This window comes from Pleuronectes platessa, chromosome 8 (genome assembly GCF_947347685.1).
Source record: "Pleuronectes platessa chromosome 8, fPlePla1.1, whole genome shotgun sequence".
Lineage (NCBI taxonomy): Eukaryota > Metazoa > Chordata > Actinopteri > Pleuronectiformes > Pleuronectidae > Pleuronectes > Pleuronectes platessa.
The window spans coordinates 22,375,112-22,400,412 of NC_070633.1; the positions used below are offsets into that span (position 1 = coordinate 22,375,112).

At 40.1% G+C, this 25,301-nt stretch overlaps 1 protein-coding gene across 4 annotated transcripts in view; it reads right to left on the reverse strand.

Annotated features, from left to right (window-relative positions):
• enox2 (ecto-NOX disulfide-thiol exchanger 2) overlaps window positions 1-25,301 on the reverse strand; it is a 159,721-nt gene that overhangs the window by 90,822 nt on the left and 43,598 nt on the right. The gene's annotated exons all lie outside the window — the stretch shown is intronic.

Consider the following 25,301-nt stretch of genomic DNA (forward strand, 5'->3'; position numbering starts at 1 on the left):
CTACGTTAGCGGATGTGCCTCGTTGTTTATAAAAATAATGAAGGATTCTGTGTTTTGAGTAAAAAACAAATAATGTGAAACAGATAATGAAAAACATAAAGAATGTGAAGTCTTTAGTTCAATTTAATTGTTTATGTCCTTTTACACAAATTGCCAAAACAATTCATTCGTTTCAGTTTCTCATATATAAATATTTGCAATTTTCCATTGTCCTTTATGAAACGAAACTTATTATCATTTTGTTTTGGATGCCTGGTCAAGCATAACAAGCAATTTCAAAATATTAGACTTTGGGCTCAGGGGAAATTGGGATCAGGGGTGTGTTTCATTATTTTGGGAAGTTTAATGGACAAAATGATTAATCTAGAAATATAGCCAGCAGATTAATCAATAATGAAATCAATCCTTATTTGTTGCTCTAATATGTTTGAACAAGGTAAATTTCAGTATAGCCTAAGGCATACAATAACAACTTTGAGATACTGTGCCCCTGCTAAAGAAACACCATATTTTCCAGTGAGTGGTGGTGAATTAATATGAAATTCTAAAGATTTCCATACAACAAAAATAAGTTCTTTCTTTATTCAGCTGCAGGGATGAAACCCACAGAAGTCCGGGTCAGTTTCACTAATTACAAAGCACAGTGGTTATAAAGTTTTTCTGCAACACTGAATTATCATGAGATATGAGCATCATTAAATAATTAGGTTGCCGTTTGTTCTTTGGTAGTGACTTAAAAAACAGAGCGGAAGCTGTGGGAATCAAACCTGTGAGGTAGAGATCCCAGCTTTAAGCTGCAATGAGTCTCTCACTAACACGTTTGTGTAATTCTCCACTAGGCTTTAATCTAACTTTTATCAGCTAATAAGCCCAGTGGTACAATATGCATAATGCAGAGCGGAAGGAAGTGTGCATCAGCATAACACTGTGGGTAAGTGCTAAAGTGGGGGGGATGGCCTCAGCAGTGGTCTATTAATCTAAGATGGCACTGAGAAGCAAATAGGGGCCATGTAGACCAGTGCACATTCATTCATCTCATCCAGGCAAAGGCCCAGATGGTGGTACACAACATTAACACACAACCTCAGAAGTAAATTTGCTTCTCTGATTATTCCACTTCATCACTGAACCATATCTGTCTGTCAGCAAACTGACTCCCTGCTCCACTGACTTGTATCGTCAAACGAGCTAGGTGGCTGAGCATGTTCACCTATCAGGGAGAATCTAAAGGGAGTTCATACCATTAACTTTTGTAATGCCAAACACCGAAAGTGTCACAGGGAGGCAGTATTGTGTGAAGGGTGATTCTCCAAGCTACACATGTTCCCATCTGTCTAGAAACATGGACGTGAAAAAAGTGAGACAATGACGCCAAGTGCAGCAAAAGGAAATTGTCGGAAGTATTGTTAGGATTAGTGCTGCATGATACAATGAGAATCACGATTTCCTTGCTTAATTTTGTGTAATGTTGCATTATCATTTGTTGGGGGACTGGGTGGTGTTTGTGGAGTGTTTGCTTTCAAGCATCTGATGTCCCTAATAAAAATTCTCAAAGAAAAATAATGCAGCCCTAGTTAGCATGTTACAAATGTATATACAAATATGCATTTTAAAGATACTACATGCACCAATACACACACACGGAATTTACTTCCAAAATGCCATTTCTGTTGTGCAAGGTCATGAGCTCACAATTGGATCTACCTGACTGAATTAATGCAGGAAAACATTATTCATGGCTCTCCCAGATTTAGCTCAGCAGACAAAAAAGGGGGAAAATTCCCAAGACGTTTGCCCTATGATGAACAGGAAGCCAGCCAGACTTTACTCATATAAACTAGAGCTCCCTTACTCTTCAAACATTAGACCAACAACAGACATTAGTGATTAGTGCAGATATATGACTAACAGTCTAAGTGTAAACAGACAAACAGCTGGAAATATAAAACGCAGCTGAAAAAACTCCATTTTATGACAGTGTATATTCACAGAAAACACTGAGGTAATAATTAGTGTACATTGTTCTCTCTTTCAAAACAGAAGTGAGTCCAACTAAGGTCCATCTCCTTCACAGATTAGTATTTTTATCCATCCATTCTCATCACATTGTAAACATTACAGCAGTAATGCACAAATCACATTTGAAAGGAAGGAACTAGTGAATGTTGACATTACTGTTTGATTGAAGGTTATTGAGTTTATGTTGAAGACATTTAAGACAAAATATAAACACTTAGGAAAAACCTGGTTTGCTTGGAAAGGGCATACATGGTTTTCAAATGATGCATTGCAGATCATAAATTAAAGTGCACATTCAGAATCCTACTTCTTTGCTATTACTGCAAAGTTGGCTGCTTTGGGTGCAGTTAAGTGAAGTCATGTGCTATAACTCTGGGCCTGTTGGATGACAGTGTGAAAGTCAACATGCAGGGTCCCAAATTAGCCTTCTAGCCTGAAAGGTTGATGAAATGAAGTCCTCACAAGACCTCCAGTAGGGCTCACTAAAAGCATCAGTCAAACAATAAATTAAATATGGTTCTATTAATAGCCAGTGTCCCATTAGAATAACAGAACATAATCTGGCTCAGGACTTCAGGCAGGAGCTTTAGAGCTAAACGCTTCTAAAAAAGGTAGCTGACTGAAGTTATGAGTGCCCTTAGCAGATGTATAAACAAGGTGTCAGAACGATGTGGCTTAACAGTGGATGGCAAAGAATGCCAAGCAGCTATGGCATGCTCATGAGAGTATTAGCCAAGCTTTTCACTTCCTGTATTTATAGCAAAGACAAAGGGCAGTTAAATCAACAAGTGGAGGACCTTCTTTGGTTCAGCAGCAGGTTCCTGCAGGCTTTGCTCATTTGAACAAATAACTGTAATGGTTGAGAGCCTCCTACTTAGTTTCCGATCGTATCATAAGATGAAGACAAAGTGAAACCTTAATAAAACTACAAACTTGTGTAAACACAAGCCGCAGTATGGGTTTCTATCAAAGAGTATTCCAGGTGGTGTCACTAACAAGTTCTCAATTTCTGGACTTCACACGTGAAGCCCAACATTTCCTTGATCAATTCTTTGTAAAGGATTCCAGTTAATGAACACATCTTCTCTGTAGGTCTTTGTAAATCATCTTGCTCTTGACCTGTAATGACAGATTTGAGCAAAGTACAACAAAACATCTGCTTTCGTTAAAAGACGGATGAAGCTTCAGCCTCTATCACCACTTAGATTGTGAGAAAAGGAACTCCACATTGACCTCTGTCCATGGGAGGTGTGAAGGAAATGATGCAGGGTGTAGGAATAAAGTGGTTCTGGGAGACAGATGTTGACTGGACCGGACAAATCAGGCAGATGACGCAACAGAAAGTTAACTCCAAATCTGAGTTATGCCATCTCCAAATCTGAGTTATAATATAATCTACTCAGGTCACTTTGGCCAAAAACAAAAACTCCATATGGAGCTACTCCGTTTGACAAATGTCGTTATCTATCTTGCTTCCGAACTCACCAGGGGGTCCGATACGAATACAGAAAAGGCGAATCTGTAATATAATGCAATTATGTGTGAATATAGATAATCTTCTTCTGACTAAATCAGAATTCCATAATAGGAGGTGCAAAAATACTTTACTGTTAAGTTTAGCTTCAAAGTAACTTGCACCTGACAGATGAAGATATTGGAACCACAATTATGTAAAGTATGCAACCTCTTTGTTATAGATTTAGCAATTTTATTTCTTAAATTGCTCATGTTCCCATATGCAGGACCCTTTGGTATATCTTTGAGACCATTGTCAGTATTTAATGAACATTGTATTTACATATTTTTGATTATAAGCAGCTATTTTCTGGCACTTGGTTAAACTTTGTTATTTTAATGTTATAATTCTATTAACCCGGAATAAAGTGGTCTTCGTTTGGAGATGGAGCAGGCGTTATCAGTAAATAGAATTCAGATTATTGGCCGGTGAAGTTGCACAGGGATCACAGAAAAATGAGGTGTAACACACTGGAGCTAACATATTAATCACCAACAACCATGCCAAAAATATGGATCCAAAAGATAATCATTTAAAAAGTCTGATCAAATGTTTGTTTCATATTTTTCATTATGCCTGAAAAAAGCTGTTTAAAAAACACAAAAACATTGGCCTGTACTGCAAAAAAATACCCAATCATTCCAAACCATTAGTGTGGGTTATCACAGTCAAACCAGTAATGCAGAGAAAATATGCAGGATATACATTGTTTTGCATCTTTAAGCAAATGTCAGAGACACCAATCAGGGTTAATATCATGATAAGTATGTAGAAGGAATTATGTTTTTACGGTTGGGAGTTTGGTAAAGGTTAATCTATTCCCTGTTGTTGTGATGACATTTTGAAACGTTGATAACATTGGAATAGCTCATTTTGCATTTCCAAACTTACCCATTGCTCTGCATGTGATATATACTCAACCAATGCATCGGCATATGGAGCCGGAGCTCAGTGTGACACAGAAAGGGCAAACCAAAAATGCAAAGGGTTACTAATATGGAGGTAGGGCGATTCATTATTGTTTTCCGCTCTCGGGTTTGTCAATATCTCCAGTTTTCGATTCGGCTGCGCCGCCAACACAATCTCAGGTTAATATGCACATTGAAGAGCACCCGCTCATCATAATCACGCCGTAGCTGTTTGTAAACATAAGTGACAAGGAAGAAATCCCCCCTCAGACCCCCTCTGCCATTCCACCGCGCCCCAGGGGAATTCACTGAAGGTTAATTTATTTAAATCTTCCATCCACTCATCTCTATTTCATTAAACTGACTAAGAAACTTTGGTCTGCATTATAATCCGCTTTGTCCTGTCAAACACACGTGCCCTTTCTGCAATGCAGTGTGTGAGTGTGTGTGTGTGTGTGTGTGTGTGTGTGTGTGTGTGTGTGTGTGTGCGTGTGAACAAGACAACACGGCATTGGATAAGGTCATGTTAGCTTACACATACATGGGCAATGCATTTTGAGACAAATGCATAATGTTGGACTCATCAGTCTGTGCAATGCTCATGGTGGGAGGTCATAAAGTAAAAATGTTGCTTCCTCACAAGATAGCTGCTCTTCTCTTCTGTCCTCGAGGCTCTAAACTGTCTCACCATCTGTCCCTTCCTCTGAAAGACGGGACACTTTAATGCGCAAAGTGTGTGGTCAGATCAAGACATCACCAATTAGGCTGTGTTACAGAGGATAATTTGGCTATATTAGGAGACCCCTGTATCATAATTACCGCATTGCATTCCTTACAATTGGCAGTAACAGGCGTATGGTAATGACTTTGGAAATGCTAACCCTTCCCTTAAATTGTGGGTGAGGCTATTATCAGTCTGTTCGAAAAACATACAGCCTATACCAATGTGTTTGTGTTCCAGAGTTATGGCTAATGAGAGGCTCCCCGGCTCCAACTTACTCCGACAACAGTACACGGAGAGGGCTGTCTGTGTCTGAGAATGGCCGTGAACAGCTGTGAATAGTTACCTCTAAAGCTCACTTGGCTCAAAAACCGACAAAACTGTATGTCCATTCTTCACTCGGTCTATCACAGGGGATTCACAGGAAGACTTGCTGAAACTTGGACATAAACGATTCCAACTGCTGCACTGTAAAGTGGCGATTCTCCTTCGGACCGACTGAAGCTCTGAATCCTGTGACACCGACAATTTGTAGAAAAACACGGGTGCCAGAGCCCAAGCTATTTCTCCTAATTAAAATGGGATTAGTATGCAGAAGAGACTGACTGTTCTTTTCTCAAGTGCACTCACTGAGCACCTGATTAGAGACACCAAACTAATACTGGGTGTTGTCTCCTTTTGCTCTCTGAGCAGCCTCAATTCTTTGTGGCATGGATTCCACAAGAAGTTGGAATCTTTCCTCGACTGCATCACATAATTTCCGTAGATTTGTCAGCGGCACATCCTGCCAAAGGTGGAACTCGAATTATCCTGTTGTAGCTCATCCACCTTAACGTTCAACAGAGATACTTTCCTTCCAATTGCAATTGTAGAATAGTTATGGTTATGGAATGGAGTGGTAATCCAAGTTCCCCTGGCCTTTCTGTCGGCTCCATAAACTGAAGGATAGACTACGGACCTGAAAGCGGGCTGACTGCAGTATAGGACATAAACCCAAGCTTCTCCATGTTAGCAGATTGGACATGAGCCAAACTAAAGTAAAGGTTATTTTTCTCAATGATGATTTTTCTTTCAATCAAACTGAATAAACTGTAAACTGTAGATCTGTTCCTAATAAAGCTCTGCTCGTTCAAAAACTTTATTTCAGATTTCTTTTCTTACCCCCTCTTGCTCTCTCCCATTTAATTATGCATTTCTCTTCACTTCAGTGCTTTGCGTCCATCTACTTAAAAAAAAGTATTTCGTCTTATTGTCTGTTCTGAAATCTCAGCTGCTCTATAATTTACCCTTTCTCTTTACTATTGTTGCTGTTCTGGTTGGTCACCCCAAACACTAGGACAAAGTCAAACAAGGAAAAGACAAGTCAATGTTCAGAATCACGCTTTTAAAGCTTAGCAAGCATCTAGTGCTAAAGCCACCAGTATTCAGTCACTAACTCAAGCTATAATGTGATTCTAGCGCCAGGCCCTTCATCTCTTATTCAGCCTCATTCTCTCAATCTGCATTTCAATCATCTGCTTCATTTGCCTACTCTTGTGCCCTGAAAAAATTTCACTATTTACTGGGCTAAGTTTTACAAGAATGTGTGTTTTAAATGTTCTCACTTTAAATTTTAAATTGAGGACTTTCATCTCCATGACATGCATATACAGTATTTCCTCTGAAGCCTTGAGATTTAGTTCTCATTTGAGTTATTTCCTTCTCCAAGAACATTTTAGCCAGAAGAGATCAAGTGGATGTCTTTAATAACCCATAAATAGTCTGAATGGTAGCAGTTACATTTAAAAAGATAAGTTTAAATAAAAAAATGTGGATTGAGCCCCACAACCAGCGTCAAATGGAAATTAGCATAATTGAACTAAATCAACTCATAGCCATCGCAGGGAATTCATTTTCCTGACTCACTGTCCCTGTCACAACTTCTGGTTTTTCAGCAAAGCGTGTTTTAGTTTGGAGTTGAAAAGCACACCCACACCTTGTCAGTATGCTTCAGAACATCCCAGCGGCTGTACTTTGTTTCAAGTAAGGTAGATGATAAGCCTTATTCCCCTGTGTGTCAATTAATAGTTGTAAAAAGTGCTCCTTAGTTGTTTGTATTGTTCGCCTACTGCGTGAAGCTTCCTCTCACTTCCTCTCTCTGAGATGAGAAATGCGTGTGATTGAATCCGTATCCAAATGTATCAGACCCCCTGAGTGACAATACAAGTGAGATCTCAGTGTTCTAGATGCAACAGCACATTTTCTCCCTTTGATGCTATTTTGGGATGTAGCTACTGTACAGGTCTGTAGAGAAGAATTACCAGATGGCTAATTGTCATTCTCCACCAGTCTGAGCTCTGAATTGTCGTCGAGGAAGTCCTCACTGTTCAGGTCTGATGTTCATCACGACACTCCATATCTAAATAATTCAATCACGCCATCTTCCAAGTTTTTATTAGAGAAGAGGAAAAGAAAAAAAAAAGTTCTTTATAGTACATTCCAGATGAATATGATTTAGTTTGGTATTAAAAAACTCCTCATTAGGGGAATTCCCATTCATCAAATAAACAAAACTTTAAACTAGTATTCCCAACCCCAGTTCTTAACAGCTCGCTCAAACATAAATCCAGCCACCCACGGCTTAAGTCAAGAAAAAAAAGGGTCATCCAGCTTTTGTCGATTCACAGTCTCCTCCGTGGTGATTGATTATTTAACAGTTGTTGAGTCTACAGAGACCAATTGCTGTCGGACCCTCAACAGATTCCTAGGAATAATGAGAGGAGGTAACTTGGTGCAAATTCCTGGGTAGGCTGACAAAGTGGTTCGTCCTTCTTTTTGGCCCTATGCTTTTTGCGATGTGGCTAATACATTGTTAAGTGCATTGCCATAATCAATAGAACAGATGACAATAAAAAACAGGTTGTAATAAAGCATAGGTTGTTTTATTCAACATGAACAATAAACTAGTTTTTTTGCAAATTTACAAAGTACCCCTTGAATTCTAACTGAGACTATTCACTTTTGTCAACACTACCTCAATCAACGCAAAAATTCAACACACAATAGTTCACAGAACGCAATAAAATGGCCATATTAATTCCTAGGATAAAACCGTCCGTATAATTTTTTCCCCTGTTTGCCTACTTCTGCCCTCACTTACTACAGACCTCCTAACATTTGGAGCTTTGAGAGCAAAAAAAAACAATATTTAGTCATACATGAGAGTGCTAATGGACCCTGTGGCAGGAAATGTCAACACTCATTGTCTGAAATCCCTTGTTGCTTTGTCACTGGAGAATGGGAGGGAAGGTGTTGGTGGCGAAGAGGGTTTTAGCTTGCCAGAAGTAATTATTCAGTGAAGCAGGAGAAACTTCTCCCTGTAATGACCTGGGAAACAAGTCGGGGAGAATCTATTCCTGAAGCTGCCACACTGAAATTCAAGGCATAAATTAAACAAATAGCTGAACTGGGTTACAAGAGCACTAAGCCACATCTCTGTTTTCCTTCAGGGAGGCTGGGAGCCGTTTGGGTCACAACAGGTTGCACTCAGTCAAGTAAGCGCCCACTTAGGAACACAATGATTTATCTGATTTATTCAAATGCCTGGAGTTTCCACTGATGCATGCTAAAGCCGAGCTCTGACTCAGTTAAAGACAGAAACATAGTGACAAAGGGTAAAGTGAATCATGTTTTTAATGTCACCCCCGGTGCAAACTTCAGTAGCTAAATAGGCTATTGTAATCCACAAAAAAACAGGAAACAAAATGGCAATAGCACAGATGCCACCTCACACAATACAACTGCCCGCTACCGAATCCCAGAGGTGTAATAACATTAAGTTTTGCAAGGGAATATTTACTTTGATAAAAAAATTGTAAATTCAAATGAAGATCTTTGGGAGCAGGATTACTACCAACAGTATTTTCAAATACTCCAATCAGTAGATTACGTTATCCTGGATGAGTACTTAATGCTGGATTGGAAAAAATATCTTCATCGTGGCAATATTTGTTCAGGAGATCAGCAAGTTGTAGTATACGAAAGGCATAAGCATGAATAAAGCTAACCGGCAGAATAGAGTAACACTGAATGCTCGACAGCATCTACAACACAGAAATATATTCATCATAGGGTATTTTAATAATGTTTTTGTAATATCTTTTGTATATCGAGCAAAAAAAATCAAGCATTCACTGGTTCATGCTTTTCAAATATGAGGATTTGCTGCTTTTCTCTGTGGCATGATTGAGAATTGAAAAAAACCTTTGTCTGGGTTATAAAAAAAACTATTTATAGATATCAGGTTTAGAAATGTGATGGGCATTTTCACTGATATGTTATGAACAGACTAGGATGTTAATTAATACAAATTTAAACATGAAATAAAATGTATGTTCAGAGAGAATGTAGTGCACATATGGTACTTTATTGAAGACATTAGTTACAAAAAAGTTCAAATGGTGTCATAACAGACTCAACTGAGTGCTCTTCCCCTCAAGCCACTGATATTTGATCACAGCTTCCTCTAATCTGTCCTCTTTCTGGCCATCTCCCTTGCCAACAAACACCGGAACGGAGCACACTTTATGACTAAGGTGTCTTTCTGCAGAAGCCAAACACCCCTTTTCTGAAATATAAATCTGAAGTGGACGTTCTAAAAACTGGCAGTAAAACAGAGCTATCAGAGTGTTTTAACTACCTTCGCTTTCTTGCAGTTTTTCAAAGCCAAGAGAAATGCATGCGCTACAAAACAAGCAAATTGTACATTCCCTGCAATTTATGTCAAGCTTTATCGGAACTATAGCATTATAAACTAAACAGCTACTACAACCCGAAGAAAGAGTTTCAGCTTTGGGTCAAGTTTGCTACTTTATGGTTCATTACTTAGAGGACAGGCTTCTTACAGTAGAGTCAGTAGCAATGAGTCAGCAGCTACGGACGATTGCTTTAATGAAAATGGGCAAAAATAAACTTTGGAATCCTTGCTCCTTTAAACTAGATGCCACAAAGTCTACAAGAACAAATATTCCCTCGACTATTATTTCATGTCTCATTTCATTCTGACCAAGACCATGAGCAAGACCATATGACCATCTGATTGCATCTTTGAAATCAGTTCCACATTCCCAGCTGTTTGCACAGTCCATGCCATCTCTCATGGGAAAAGCTTTGATAATTTGACCAAGCGCAATGATAATATTGCAATAATATCATCCATGAAATTCCTCTTCGCAGTGACTGGGTCATCCGGGCGGATCCTACAGAGACAGGACAGGAAATGACCTTTGCAGGCAGTAAATGGCCTGTTCACGGAAGCGATCGGGACAAAGGCAATTAGCCAGTTCATAGATCACACTTATCAGGCTATAGAGGAGGCAACCAAGCCCAGCAGAGGCCATTCTACCAGTGTAATGAATTAAGAGTCCCACTTCCATTTGAGGCGTATATCCATTAAGAGATCTAAAGCACTGAACGAATGCAATAGTGAGACCAAGATTCCTCGAAGCTGAAGGAAGGTCAACAGTGCAACGCTCACCTGATTTGATTTCATGTTTTATTTGCAGCTGTAGCTGGTCCTGAATACAGCTTTTTTTTTTTGTGTGGTTTGATGTTGATTGGATTCAGGAATATTATTCTCAGGGGTTGCTCAAGAACTGTGGCATGGTGGAAGCAGATTGTTTTAAGTGAGGCTGCAGTTTCCATTTCTGATTCCCCACATGCACATGAGTGGATGTTATCAGCATTTCAGCCCATGTCTTAAAAGATGTGGCGTGTTTCTTTTTTGCCTTTTGGAAGTTAGAATCACACCTTCCCTATGCTGAATGCATTATCGCCGACACAGGAGAATGGGGAAATAATTTTTACTGGAGTGAGTCAGGGATTTCAGCCTCCTTCTCAATCAATTCCAATCTCCTTTTCAATCAATACAGCACTTGTCTGAGAAAAGTTCAAACCCTGCCTACTTTCGCAGCTCTGCATACCCAAGTTGGGTGTGATACATTCATACTGTTCAGGCCTAAAACATTGTTCTTTAAAATGAAGCCTGTTCATTATTTAAGTTTACACTTCCATTTATGTTAATCTCAAACACCACATCAACCCAGGCATTTAAAGCAGGTGCAGTCGACTCAATACAATGGAAGCCAGGATCTGGATGTCCGGACTGACGTACCGCAAACGGATTTCAGGAGATACAACAAAATAATCTTCCGATGCACTTGTGATTTGTGGGAGTATTACAGACAGATTAGCAAAGACCTTTCATTATGAAGAACCAGCCTTGGTGAAACTCCAACATGGTCAGATCTTTCAATACCTCGGAACTCTCTGGAAACCAGCCAGGCCCAGAACAACACAGTAGAACCCTCATCTTGTTGAAGCACCTCAGAGAACCATAGTTATATCATTAATGAACAATGCCTATTGTCACAATGCTAGGTCATTCATCCATGCATGAAATGCTGTGAACTCATGGAAACGTTCACATCGGAAGCGAGAGCTTCTCCATTATTCTACACATCTGATGATTTAAAAACACTGACACGACCGCTGCCTCTCCTGATTCATTTCTAACTGACACCAACTGCAATAAAGTAAAAAAAAATGAAAGATTTCCATCTGCTGAAATGTGTTTCAAAGGACTTCGGTGCTTGAGAGGACGCCCTCTAAACTTTAACAAGCTGTTAATTCTTGGCTGCGTTGCTCTGGACTGGCTCCAGAGGAGTTACGATTGTCAATGCAAATAAACGTGAGACGTGAATTATGGAGTTTTATTGAACCACCAGCCTTTGTGTCATTTTATGAATGCTGTAAACTATGGCCTCCATTTGCCATTGTGCTGTGTGTTGAGAGGCAGCTCCTTCAGTGCCTGCTTGCAGAGGCAGATATAGCTGTTATTTGAAATGATTCAACTAGGCATTTTAAGCCCATTTTCTCCCTTTTCGAGATAGAAATTCCACTTTCCTTCCTTTGCAAAGGTTAAGATTATACCTATCTATAATGTAAATGGTGCATTTTTAAATCATACATTCATGAGCAGACATTTTCAGCCCAAAAAATGGGGCAAACTTGTGTGAAAGAGTGCAAATGTACAGATTGTTATATTGGCATGTCTTCCCGAAATAAAATTATTGGGATTCAGGTTACAAAGTGGAAAATTAACCTTTAACATGATTTATAACTTTCTAAAATGTCTCCTCATGCTCCATGTGGTAAAGCTTCAGGTGTGTTTACCGACACACAATCTTCACTATAGCTAATGGGACTACCACTAGCTTTAGAAGTTTGTATATCAATTTGCCTGGGTTATTTTGAATAAAAAAATGGAAAACAGAGGAAAAGATACATTTGAATATGTAGAATTCCTTAACAATCTGAAATATCTTTCAATAAAGACCATTTCATATAATCACGAGTTCCACCAATGGACCATAAGAATTTTGTGAATAAAAATAAGCTTTCTTAAAAATGCTCTAATGGAAATACTAGATATCTAACAAATTTAGAGACGACATGCAGAGCAGACTTTGTCTCTGATTCTTCAGTCTATCAAAAGGCATTACATCAAGCTGAATGCAAATGCTGTCTAGTGCAGTTCTCCTTTAGCAGCACCAACCACTTGAAATGAGAGCTTCACATGTCTCAGCTCATTAATCAGAGTAAGGTAGGCCTAACAATGACGTGCGCTTAACCAGCAACGAGCATCCTTGACAACTTCAAGCCCTCAAGAGTCCCCTGTTTAGAAATGATTCAGAACCCTATCACTGTTTTAGAGTCAGCCCTTGTGCCACTTTGAGAAATGTTTCTCTACATTCAATAAGTCTGTCTGCTATAGCTTCTACCACCTCAGCCGCAGGCAACATGTACAAAGCTCGGTGTGCAAAGTCAATTAAACACAACCCAGAACTAATCTCCCATAGGAATATCTCTCATCCCTACATTGCTGTGTTTACCTTAGAGCAAGCCCTTGGGATTACACTCTCCCAAGCATCCACATTCATGAGAAAGTGTGCGACATGTCACTCAAAGAGAGAAACTCTCTTCACTTGACAATACTAAATGTGCTCCATGCCTTGTTCTCACCCAACGAATCCCACTTTTTAAAATAAATTTGCAGTTAGAGAAGCATTTTTCTCTGGAGCGCTGCTGAAGATGTGCCTCCATCTCGCCTGGTTTTCCCTGGTAGTGGTGTTAGCTAATGAGAGTCTGGTCAGGAGGCTGAGGCTGATAGCTTCGCTCTTCAAAAGCCTGTGTTAGAATAATGCTCCAGGGAGGGATTTGAGCAGCTATAACCGCCCACAGGAACACTTCTACCAGAGGTACACCTCTCATTCCCCCACTGCTCCATTTACCTGCAGGCTATATGTCCAACTATTGTAAGTGACAAGCCACAGTCTGTCTGGCACTAGTCTATAACACCAAAGCAAGCTTCTCTATAGTGAGATCATCCAATCATCACCATTAAATTGCCGAAAGCTGATATGATAAGGCGGGGGGGGGGGGCTACCCTATGCGTTATGCATTATCCTGGTTGTAAACTACCAGGAGGTGTTTACAACCAGGATAATGAAAAAGCAAGCAAACTAAGAAACCAACATGTGGTCCGTCTGTCTATGAATCTGGGCACCTACTCAAAACCAATCAAATATTGTGAGTCTGTGCAGACTAAAGCAACAGACTGGTGTTCGTTCATAAAAACTATACCGCCCAGCTGTTTGAGCTGATCACTTTACGTTTCTATAAAAATTCTGATCTTTTTTTTTCAAGCACTCAGCTTGGTTAGAATTCCACGGATTGGCAGGGAGATTAAAAGTATTGAGAGAAGTACTAATGCAGTATACTGGCTTTTTGTGGACAATATAGACAACAATAAGGAATAGCATTCGCAATATCCTTTAACATAAAGAGTCAGTTTATTTTTTACTGACAGGATTAAAAAAGTATTTCTTGAATAAACTGTGATGACTTGAGGTCAGAGTGTGATTTGAATGTCGTAACATTCACTCGTCTCATAATCCATTTAATATGTGACTAAAAATAAACAATGGTGATAAAGTCAGACAATTAGGATCTGGGATCAAATCCGAGCTGAGAATATTCCTGTCCACTCCCAGATGATATGATCTGCCATTAGATGTCCGAGCAGATGCCAAATCTCAATATCTTCGACCACTGTTGCGGTGACACCCTGGCCAGGCTCGGAATAAGCAAACAAGCAGTAGGTTGAGTAAACAAGATGAATCTCTTCCATTAACAGAAGGACTGCGGGCTCTCCTGCCGTTGCAGCATTAATTATCTGGTCTTAAGGGAAGATTAGCGGGCAGAAACTAAGCCAAGAGCCAGACTCCACTGAGTGGGCCTCCCCCCATTTATTTACCCAAACAGTACAAACAACGAAGCCCCATTGATCATGCAACAGGAGAGCTCCCAGGGCTATGATCTAGCTGAGCCAGGCTCCACTCCTCTGTTCTCTCTTTTTATCTACTGTGTCTCCTCACACCATCCATCTCTCCATCACTAGTAGGAGAAAACTAATTGGGGACTGCAGTCACAACGCTGTTAATGGCTAATGTGATGGGGGAAGAAATTGGAAAGAAAGTGCGAAAAGAACAAGATGTTAATCTGATCATGTCAGCTTAATCACTTAATACATAAAAAACCTGCATGGCGTTACATTAGTTTGCCCCGTGATGTTTATCATCACACACTGTACCAACGTACATGCTGAGAGCCAGCTGCTGTCTGGCTCTTAGGCAGCCGAGACTCCACAGACAGCCTTACCTGTTGTTGACTGCATATGAATTAAGAGAGATGATATAAGAGATGAGTGCTACGTCTAAAAGTTCCAGTAAAAAAAACCTTTTGTACGGTTTCCATGCACAGAGTGTGACGGTTCGCAACAGAGAAACAACCACAAAACCCTCTCATGTTCTCCAAAGAATACCGATGACGTTAAAATCGAAAGGCAATATTTTTCTCTATCGTAAGAGATTATAGTGCATACATGCTCTATAATAAAGTCCTTATTACAAACAAATCCCATTTCAATGTTATTCTGCACCATTTCAATGATATAATTGAAGATACTAGACTAGACTAGGGTTTATCACTGGCCCAATGATAACTAGGACTGGACAATGTCAGGTTTTTGTTGGTCTGAAGAGCTGTCATTATATTTAATAGTCCAATAAATATTGAAATGAGAGTAAAATGAGAGATGAGAGGATCAAAGACCCTAATTATTGACACACTCTCTTGAATAATATGAATCTGCTCCACTGACCCTGAATCAGACATTTACTTTGTGGTTGATGTGGGTGAAGTGGTTTGCTTTATCAAATTAAAGCCCAAAAATGATTTGCATTTTAAATTTTGATATTTATAGATTTGTTTATCTATTTTACACTATTTCTATTTTATTTTTTTAGGTTGTAATTACTTAAGCACTGTTAGAAGAGAGCCTGTGACTCAAGCATTTCACTGCCAGCGACTGCTTAATTTTATTGTTGTGCCTTTGAAAATAAAAATCTTGAATCAGAAAACTGGCACTTTCCATTACTAAAATGATCAGATGTGGTAACCTTGAGAGGTCCTGGTAAAAAAAATGTGCTTCAGACACCTAGCTGTCAGTGACTCAAGTTTATTTTATAGTTTCAAAACAAGTTCACCTTTACAAAACACTCAAATGCTCAAATAAAACCCTGGCTATCAGGAGTAAAACTTATCACTCAAGCTCTCAGCAAATTTCCCCTCTCCAGGCAGTTTGGGCTCACACCCAGACACATGCTTCTGATTTATTGACATGACATATCGGACATTTCAAGACACAATACATCATTGTGCCTCAACAGAAACTCACTGACACACCGTCCAACCCTTCTAAATAATCCTCAAGTATAGACGAGCAGAGTGAAGGAATACAATGCAATATGAATAAGGACTAATTTACATTTTAAGTATTTATAACTCATACACTGCAAGATAAATCGTTCTAGCCTGGGGATGTTACTTGATGTTACCAGACTTTTATTATTGATCCGATGCTAATCAAGCTAGGGATATGCGTCATTTTTTAAGGCTGGGTGCCCGTTGAAACAGCTATCATTCCCTGGAGTGTTAGGTATCCGCACACTTCTGATACCTTAATAGAACATTTAAACTAATACCCTATATCCCGGAGGATAGCCGAGAAAATACTATAGAACCCCTACTTTGGCTGTTGGTGGTGCTGAGCCGCACTGAGCCTCAGTGTGTTACCCCTGCAGCTTCGTCCAATTTTCCCTCAGCACAGCTTCAGTCCAGAGACCACACTAACAAGCTAAAGCTCAACGCTCGTTGGACAGGGAGACTTGTGGACACTCTAGAGGCCTGAAAAATACAGGTTGTTGGCGCAGTCCTCAACTTTGGCACAATAATTAATCTTTGTATTGATTTACCTTCCTATCTTGGGACAGGACAGCGTGACTGAGAACCCACAGTATATATTCCGCTGCTGAAGAGGAGGAAAGTATTCTATGTTTAAAAAAATAAGTAGTTGAGGATGGATATTTTTCACGTAAAGCACAGGAAGGGCACAAGATGAACTATAAGAACATGGTTGTAAGTACGCATGTCAAGCTAGTGCAGGGGACAATCAGAGTAAAGAAATATAATTCCCATTTTTTCAGACAATTTCACCTTCGAGCCATTATATTTAACAACACTGTGTTTAGGACAGAGGTTTCTGCATCCACTCGTTACCTCTACATTTTCTCTCCACAGGTTTCTCCGAGGTGAAAAGGAGAGTTTAGATGCTCCTCTGACTCTCTGCTGCACCAGTTTCTCACACCGATCAAACCCCCTTTCTGAAAAACTGCCCACCAGGCTCTGAAATATGACCCATAAAGCCCAATGCCCCTATAAACCCGAAGCCATGGCTGATTTGTGAATCCAATTACCTCCCTGTCTGTAATGGCTGTGTTCAGTGCTATGAGGGTAAGTCAGCTGTTGTCAGCATATGTCCTTAAGGCCACAGCCTCCCCAACAACACAACATTTAGTATCTAGGACAGATAATCTGAATAACCCATCTTGATGTATAGCCACAAAGGAAGAAGAAACGATGTGGGAATCCAAAAAGAAAAGTTTTCCTGCAGGCACAAACACAGAGGGAGAGGGAGAGGTCAAAGAGCATTTAAAGATGTATCGACCTATGCTGGTTAAGAGGACTTGCTTTCAGAGAGTGATAAAAATATCCCAAGGCAAAGAACTAGAGGCTTTGGTTTCTAGTGACTGATCTTGGGCACATTGCACATTTGTTTCTCTTTGTTTTGAGGAGCTTTGATGTAAACACTTGACTGTGTCCTTTAAATTGTGAAACTTTACAACTGTAATCCAATGATCTTAGACTCTGCAGTCCTAAACTAGTGTGTATTTTGGAAAATACACACTATTGAAAAAAAATGTAAACTGTGAAACCTACCATTCTGAAACACCCCAGTAGCCATGTTTCGATTATGGCCAAGGACCTGAGTTACATGTCATACACCCCCGTCCTCCGTCCTTGACATTGACTGTCCCACAAAGGTTAATACCAGAAAACTTCCAACCATTTTATTTCACTTGATGACAATGTTTTGGTCATCAGATTGCCATCAAGTGTGTACGTAAGACCTGCACATCAGTATTATCATAAAATCAAGCATCATTTGAGCAATAAACCCAAATAAATTTAAGAGGAAATGTTCCCCTTTCATTGAGAAGCTAGTTAGATAGTGTTTGGCAGTGAAGTGACTATAGACAAGGTAGTAAATAGAAGCAGATGATAAAAAATGTTTCATACTTGATACACGAACACTTGGTAGCAATATTAAAAAGCAAATGAAACAGATGTGAGTGCTGAAATTTAGAGTAGCTCCAATTGTCTTTATGACAGATAGCATAAATAAAGCATGGCGCAGACGTACTGCATTTACTGACCACTTTTCGTGACATGAGCTTTACCCTGCACCATTTTCCAACATTTGCTGAAACACTTATCTCGTGAAGCACGCCAACCCAGAGAACAGCCAAACAGGTGCCGTGGCATTTCACTTGGCTCTAGACAACATTTCCCTCACTGTTTCCTCTAAGTGCCTGTTTCACATTATCCCCACAAAGTTTGCTGACACTTGCCTGAGGGTTAACAGTGTAATTTCAGCTTCAGCCACAACAACTAGTGGTGCTTTCTACACAATTCTGAAACAGAAGGACATTTACCTGTCGCTTTCGAATAGTATCGGATAGGATCGTTTTCAATTAAAAAGATCACTGAGGGTAAGACACTGAAAACAATGTTGAGGTAAACTATAGGGGGGGATGACGTGTATACTTTAAACTGCAAAACTGCATAAAAGTCAAGTGGACCTGGATTTAAATTTAAATGGATGTCCTCAATTCAACTCAGCATGACCGTGTAAACGTGAGAGCTCCTGAGTTCAGCCAAATGCTGACCTCAACTGGCGTTTCTATGGTTCCGAAATAGACAGAGCTATAATTTAAAGAATCCAACTGAAAACTACACCCGGTCAAAATGTAACACTGCTCTTGTATCATCGTCTCATAGAGGCCGACACCCCCCACCACCACTCCCGACCTCAGAAGAGAGAGAAAAAACCCCCAAGAGAACTAGTATTGGCTAGTCAGATGTGCTGAGTGCAGAAAAAGCCTTGCATTTATCCGGCACTGGGGTCTGACGCTGGTCGGGCTCAGTGCAGTAAACATGCAAGTACAGTGCTTCCTTTGAGCTCCAGCGCCAAACCTCTCAGGCCTGCTCCAAAGACATTCAGATAGGGTTTTCTCTTCAAACCTATGAAAGGTTCTGCACAGTGGGGATCTGTGAGTGTGACTTTGTTTATATAAAATGGGAAGTAACACCCCAAACAGAAATCACCACAAAAAATGCATCCTACAAATGGAAAATTCCAGCATCACCCCATTTCAACAGAGGTCCAAGTTATCAATTAAACGTGGTTCAGAATATGAAGTTAAAGACATTTTCTACCAACCAACACATGAAAGCACTTTGTTTCATTTCCGTCTTCACTAAGAGGAAAAATGCCCCCATAAGACAGCACAGAAAACCTCTGCTGCCCTATTATTAATGCATTCTGGGTAACATTCTGTCCATCCTTTCTGGTACCATTTTGTTTTCATGCCACCTCCTCCCTTAAGCCATTCCTTCTTCCTAAAGTAAGAGCCCTATAAATCTGGGCTTTCCGTCTCTATAACAGTCGAGTGATGGCTGCTTTCCAGACAAGCAATCTCTGCGGACACCCCTGTTCTCTGGTCCAAACCACTGAACCGTGGAGTCGGCTTTCTCCTTTTTCTCTTCAGGGAAAATGTTCAACATATCAATGTTTGGAGGAACAGATTTTAGGGTCAACTTCTGCACAGCCATATATTCATAGGACAGCAGCAAAAAAATAATCAGATAAATGTCCTGGAACTTCCTGCAATAAATTCAGTTCCTCATCCCAAGGTGTATGCAACCGCAAAGTCCTTATTATATATAAAGAAGACAAACAATGCACCTCCTACACAAAAGTTAGATTTAGTGTCTCTATTTTTCATCCAGTGCCAAGGCAGAACATGTAATGTAATATAATCTCTGTGGCAGCTGTGGACACAGGTAACTTCAAAAAGCAGTAAAGCCCTACATCACTCTGATGATCTATTACGCCACGAGTTGTGCTACTTTTAATTGCTTAACTTGGTTCTGCTGGTAAGGGGGAGAAAAACCTTGCTGTAAAAACAAAAACTCCGGTTCTCTCTGTGTCAGATTGCCAGCCAGGTGTAATATTTCTCTGACTGTTTCACCGAGGGAGTTGTCGTGTTCTTTCTCGCGGCGCACTGAAGTGGGACAGTCCAGTGTCTGCACATTACCGTGACAGCTGTGGATTCTCTCATTACTAAAACACTAGAATAAACAGGTCCTGCAGTTTGTCAGGATGCTACTCTTCAATTTTTCAGTTGCAAAGGTCTGAGAGTCAAATATGAGTGTCGGACCTTTGCGGCTGTCATGATGTTTGGAAAGATTCTCCGTCATCCATGTCATAGGATATCTATAAGTCAGGAGCAACTTTTTGTGTTTGTTTTTTGGCATTTTGCCTTTATTTGACAGTTGGCAGTCTACAGAGACACAGGAAACAAGGGCAGAGAGAGACAGATGGAAAGAGAGAGGAAAGACATGGAACAAGGGTTCCCCAGCTGGGAATTGTACTGTGTAAGTTTTGGTTGTGTATTATGTTTCTCAACCATTAAGCTACCAGATGCTATAGGGTTGTGAAGATAAGCACAACCCTTTATCAAGGAAAACATGAGTGCATGTCAAACTGAAGTGATTGAATCGAGGGTGAATTGAGCCAAGATCGATACACATTTGGCCACATAGCTTACCTCCCTTGAGCGTGACAGCTAGCTAGTTGAATTGGTTAAAAGTTCACAGTTTACAAAATATATATATATATATATAAGTCTGAGTCCTAGTTGAACAAATAAAGCAAACCTTCCTGCTGAGAGTTCCATATAAGAAGTCCAAATTAACCAAGGGACAGACCGAAAAGAAAAAGTTAATAATAATAACAAATAACTTGAGGATCAAGCTTTATGTTTTTCATTAAAATGTGGTCCCTTTATTTTAAGTGGCTTTCTACCCATATAAATCTGCTTCATATATCTAGAGAAACTGTACCTTGTGGATACAGATATGTTTTTCATTGTAATGATGAGCCTTTAGTTAATATAAGCTTTATATCCTAAAGAAAGCTTTGTTTAAAGTAGAGTTGGGTTTAATGTCGACCTCTTCTTGTTGAGTTACAGATCATGTTGAGTCTCAACTACACCATAATTAATAGAAAATATAAATGGCCTGATCTCATTCAGCAAAACTGAACTGATGCGTGTAATTGTCTGTAAAACTGAGTGTGTGTTACATTACACCGGAAAAATAAACTATTGTTTTCGAGAGACAAAGTCTCCTTCTTAAACATGTTAAATTAAAAAAATCCATCCAGTGTTTGTTTAAGCCGACCTCAACACACATGGGACGAGAGCTTCCCCAGAACATTGAGACAAAATGTAGAAGACTGAAGTTTTCTTTATATGTTTTTTGAGAGTAGATATGAAAGTGCTTAAAAGTTGCACAGCAACTCCCCGGGGAACGGCATAATCCAGCGTCTTCAAACTGCTCCTCTATTCTCCTCTGCTCAAAGGGACTGTCAGTGGGGTTTAGCACAGCAGCACCACCGCCACAATCCAGTCTCATGTACAGCAAATGTAGAATAAAGCTGACGGTTCAATTCATCTTTCATGTAGCTCCTGAACTTGCCGTTGCCTGGTCTTTAGTTCCAATTTCAAGGTTCCCTGTGTGGTTGCTTATCACGAAAGTGATGCGTAATGAAGAGCTCTGTCAGTGATATGGTAGGAGCCCCCGAGTAGGTTGCCTCTAGGCTGCCAAGCTCTCTTAGCTACTCGATACTAGATGGCAGGCTGAACCTCTGCCGCTGCCAACACTGCTGATCCTCAAAGGGATCTTCCACAAAAGCAAGTATACTTTTCATTCAACCTAAGCACACATTAGCTTGCCATTAATGCTGCTGCTGCAATTCAAAAGCTGAACAATTATCCTGCATCATTAGCCAGCTACCGAGATTTGGACTGAATAGTGAGGCAATGAAACAGTCAAGTAATAACACCAAGAGTCTTAAAGATTATCCCAACAGCGGGTGCATTTGAGTGTTGGCACAATGTGCAGGGGACTGACTTGACAGAATCAGCAAAGTATGTTGTAAGAGTACAGAGAAGAATCCATGTCTTTAATCCAGCCAGAGTTTTCTTAATGATTAGTTATGGACGATCATGGATAGAAACAGTTTTTTTATATATAGTACTGTACAAATACACACAGCAGAACACTTTGTTCTTCTTGACTTTACAAAGCTACTTCAACAAGATTATATTTAAGCAATTTTTTGAATGAAGGTTGCTGTGGTACTCGGTGACACAGGTGTAACAGGACACACCGGTTGCATAACTCGCCCACTGGCACCAAAGTATTTTTTCATCAACTTTAACCTCATTTGGTTTATTTTCACACATTACCAGCTCATTAAATAAATGATTCAAAAGATCATCAAAAGAATAGTTTGACGAAGCTAAAATCATTGCCTGAGATTCTCTGCTCCTTGCGGCAGCAGAGCAAAATCACATCATAGTAGTAGAGTCTTGCCATGTGAAGACTAGAGATGACCAACGAGACAATGGTGATGCATGTGGTGTCAAAGTGAAAAGCAATGTTTTTGATTTGAAACCAATTTCATAATGGAACTTGATGACACTGAAGAAGTAATCTGTAAACGTTGTCTGATGAAGGTGGCAGCATCTGCAGGCAAAGCCTCTAATCTCACAAGAAGAAGAAAGTGTGCACAGACGGTGCCCTGGCAGTTTGTCACAGAATCAATAGCATGTTCTCTCCAAGATTTAGGAAGAGATGGGAATTGTAGAAAACCCTGGTCAAGCTTGGCCTCCCAACAATTTGCTGGCTGTGGTCAGTGTGTTATTAAGTAACAGCCTTGAGTTTCTGGACCAATCCGAACAAAACATTATAATAATAGATATTTGCAACGCTCGCATCTACTATAACCATCTAGAGAAAACTTCAGGGCAGGCCACAGAAGGGTTAATGACAATTTCATGAGCCAGATGAAATGACTACATTTAGAGGAAGCGGGATTTAAAGAATTCAGGGTTTGGCACAGAGACAGCTGTGGAGCTGTGGGGGAGAAACTGAGGACATCCTGTAGTGGGAATTGAAGACAGTTGAACAAAAAATGCATCAGTTCTAGTGCACTTTGACACGAGTGTATGACAAGTCTAAATATGGAAAGTCGTTATGTAAAACACAACCACAGTCGACTTGACTTGCCACCAAAGTCATGAGGTTTTACAGACCACAAGTAGCCGCTTGGAACTTATGAATGACCCATGTTGTACTTTAGAATCTTCATGGAAAAACTTAAAAAATGTGGTTTAGCTATAAACAAATATATATATTACAAAGCATTGGTCATTCAGTGTGGGCATATCTGTTTATTTCTTAAACCCAATCTGAGTGCAAGATGTGACCTGATCGCAGGGGGAGACATACTTGCATCACAGTCAGTTTGAGCCTACGTCTAGGTTATAGATTCTCAACAATTCGACATGAAAACACCTATCTCTCCTTCTTGTTTACTGTATTATTAGTCTTGGTATTAGCAGGACTACTCCGTCTAGCTTGGCTGCCAAAAGCTATAACACAAAGAAATTTGCAGTCCTGACTTTATGCGCTGAACTTGCCTCATCCGTAAGCCTAAGAGGTTCCCACTTTTTTTTCCCAGCTCAGCTTTGAACAGTCAGAAGAGAACAACAGTGGCGAATGAGGATGGGCAGGATGAGTCAGTGAGCAGCTGTGGGAGTCACAAGCGTGGATGAAACTGAAGTCAAGTGCTTTTTTCATTTACCGAGGTGAAGTGGCTTGCGATTGTTATCAAAGACGGATAAAATAACTGGACCGCATTCAGTTAGAGAATGATTTCTTTCCTGGATAACTTGAACTTTATTTAAATAGCCACTGCTGGTGAGTGCATGTATTACGTTGAACCTTGACTATGATGCTGTGTTAAAAATCTGTGCCGTGATTATAATGTTTTAGCAGATGTAAATCAAATATGCTTTGCGCAATATGGAATCAAAATCTGAATCAAAATAAACACACTAAGGTTGGATTTAGTCTTTTCAGGATTTTACAGTTATGACAGGTTGTTGGTCAGGGCAGCAATTTATGCCTTTTGAAGGGCAGGGACATACTGTGAGTTTCCTGCAGGAGGCTACATTTGAAATGACCACGAAAGCAGGACAGTTTCCAGTGTAATTGATATCCCACTGCCAATACCCTGCGCCTGTCTCACAAATAAATTTCCGCTTAGTGAGGCTCTCACTCAGGTAGCTGCTCTAGCATATACAGGTCATCTGTGACTCATATATCCCCTTCGTTTTTTAGCCTTTTTCACTCATCTTTGACACGTTTTTATCTTCTTGACAGTCACTGAAAAGAGATTCCCACTTAGCAACCACAAATTGTCATGCAGCAACCAATTAAAAATTTGAGATTTTCCAGAGCTGTCAAATCTCCTGGTACTGCACAGTGGTCCGCTCTGAATTTAGACTAATTTGTTCTGCAGCCCAAGCAACCTATGCCACCGAGAGCTGGAATATTCAAACGCAGTCTCAAGCACTCTGTGTGCAACCTTTAAATCCCTCCTCTCTGACTGATCTAAGCAAAGTGCCCCCTCCCCTCGCACCATTAAAAGCAATCTAGAGATGCTCTCCTGATTGATCAGAGAGGACGAGCTCAGTGTGGAGGTAAATGGCTGTCACTAGGCCTGATAGACCTTTTCTCTCCCTGTGGTCATGGGGATGCACTCAACCCCCATTTGATCTGGTTCAAAACATGTTTGTGCCCCTGGTAGAAGAAGAAAATGGAAGAGAAGGGAACTGATCCGCTCTGTCGGCACAGAGATGAACGAGAGCACGGCAGAGAAACAAAAACCTCCATCCGCACATTTTCATGCACTGGACAGAAGCACTTTTTCCCCAGGTCATACCGACAATTTTGTCCTGAACTACTTTTTTTGTTCAGACTACAGGCTACGATTCAAATTATAAATTAAGCTGTGTGGAATTATCTGGATCACTGCACTGAAAGAAAAAACTATTAGCTCAAAAATAAGCTTCATTAGACAAACCAATTAAACCTTATTTCCCAAAGACCGAAAAGTCTGTTTCCAAATGTGAAACACTGAGACCATATTGTGCTGTGGCTATAGATCCAAACGTGGAGGAATATAAATCTAATATATGAGGTGGGAAGGGGATGGAAATGGAAAGTTGGATTTTTCTCAGTCAGTGATGACAAACAGCAAGTTAATAGCACGAGACTAATCTTTCGGACACGTCATTGCTTTTTAGGGCTGAGGTGGGACATCTGAATTTGCACACCGAGAATAGAGGAGGGGGGGTGGGGAGACACGGTGCCAGGATGAAGCAGGAGTAAGCAGGTTAATGTGAAGAGTTCACACACTATCCTCGCTTAATTAGATCCT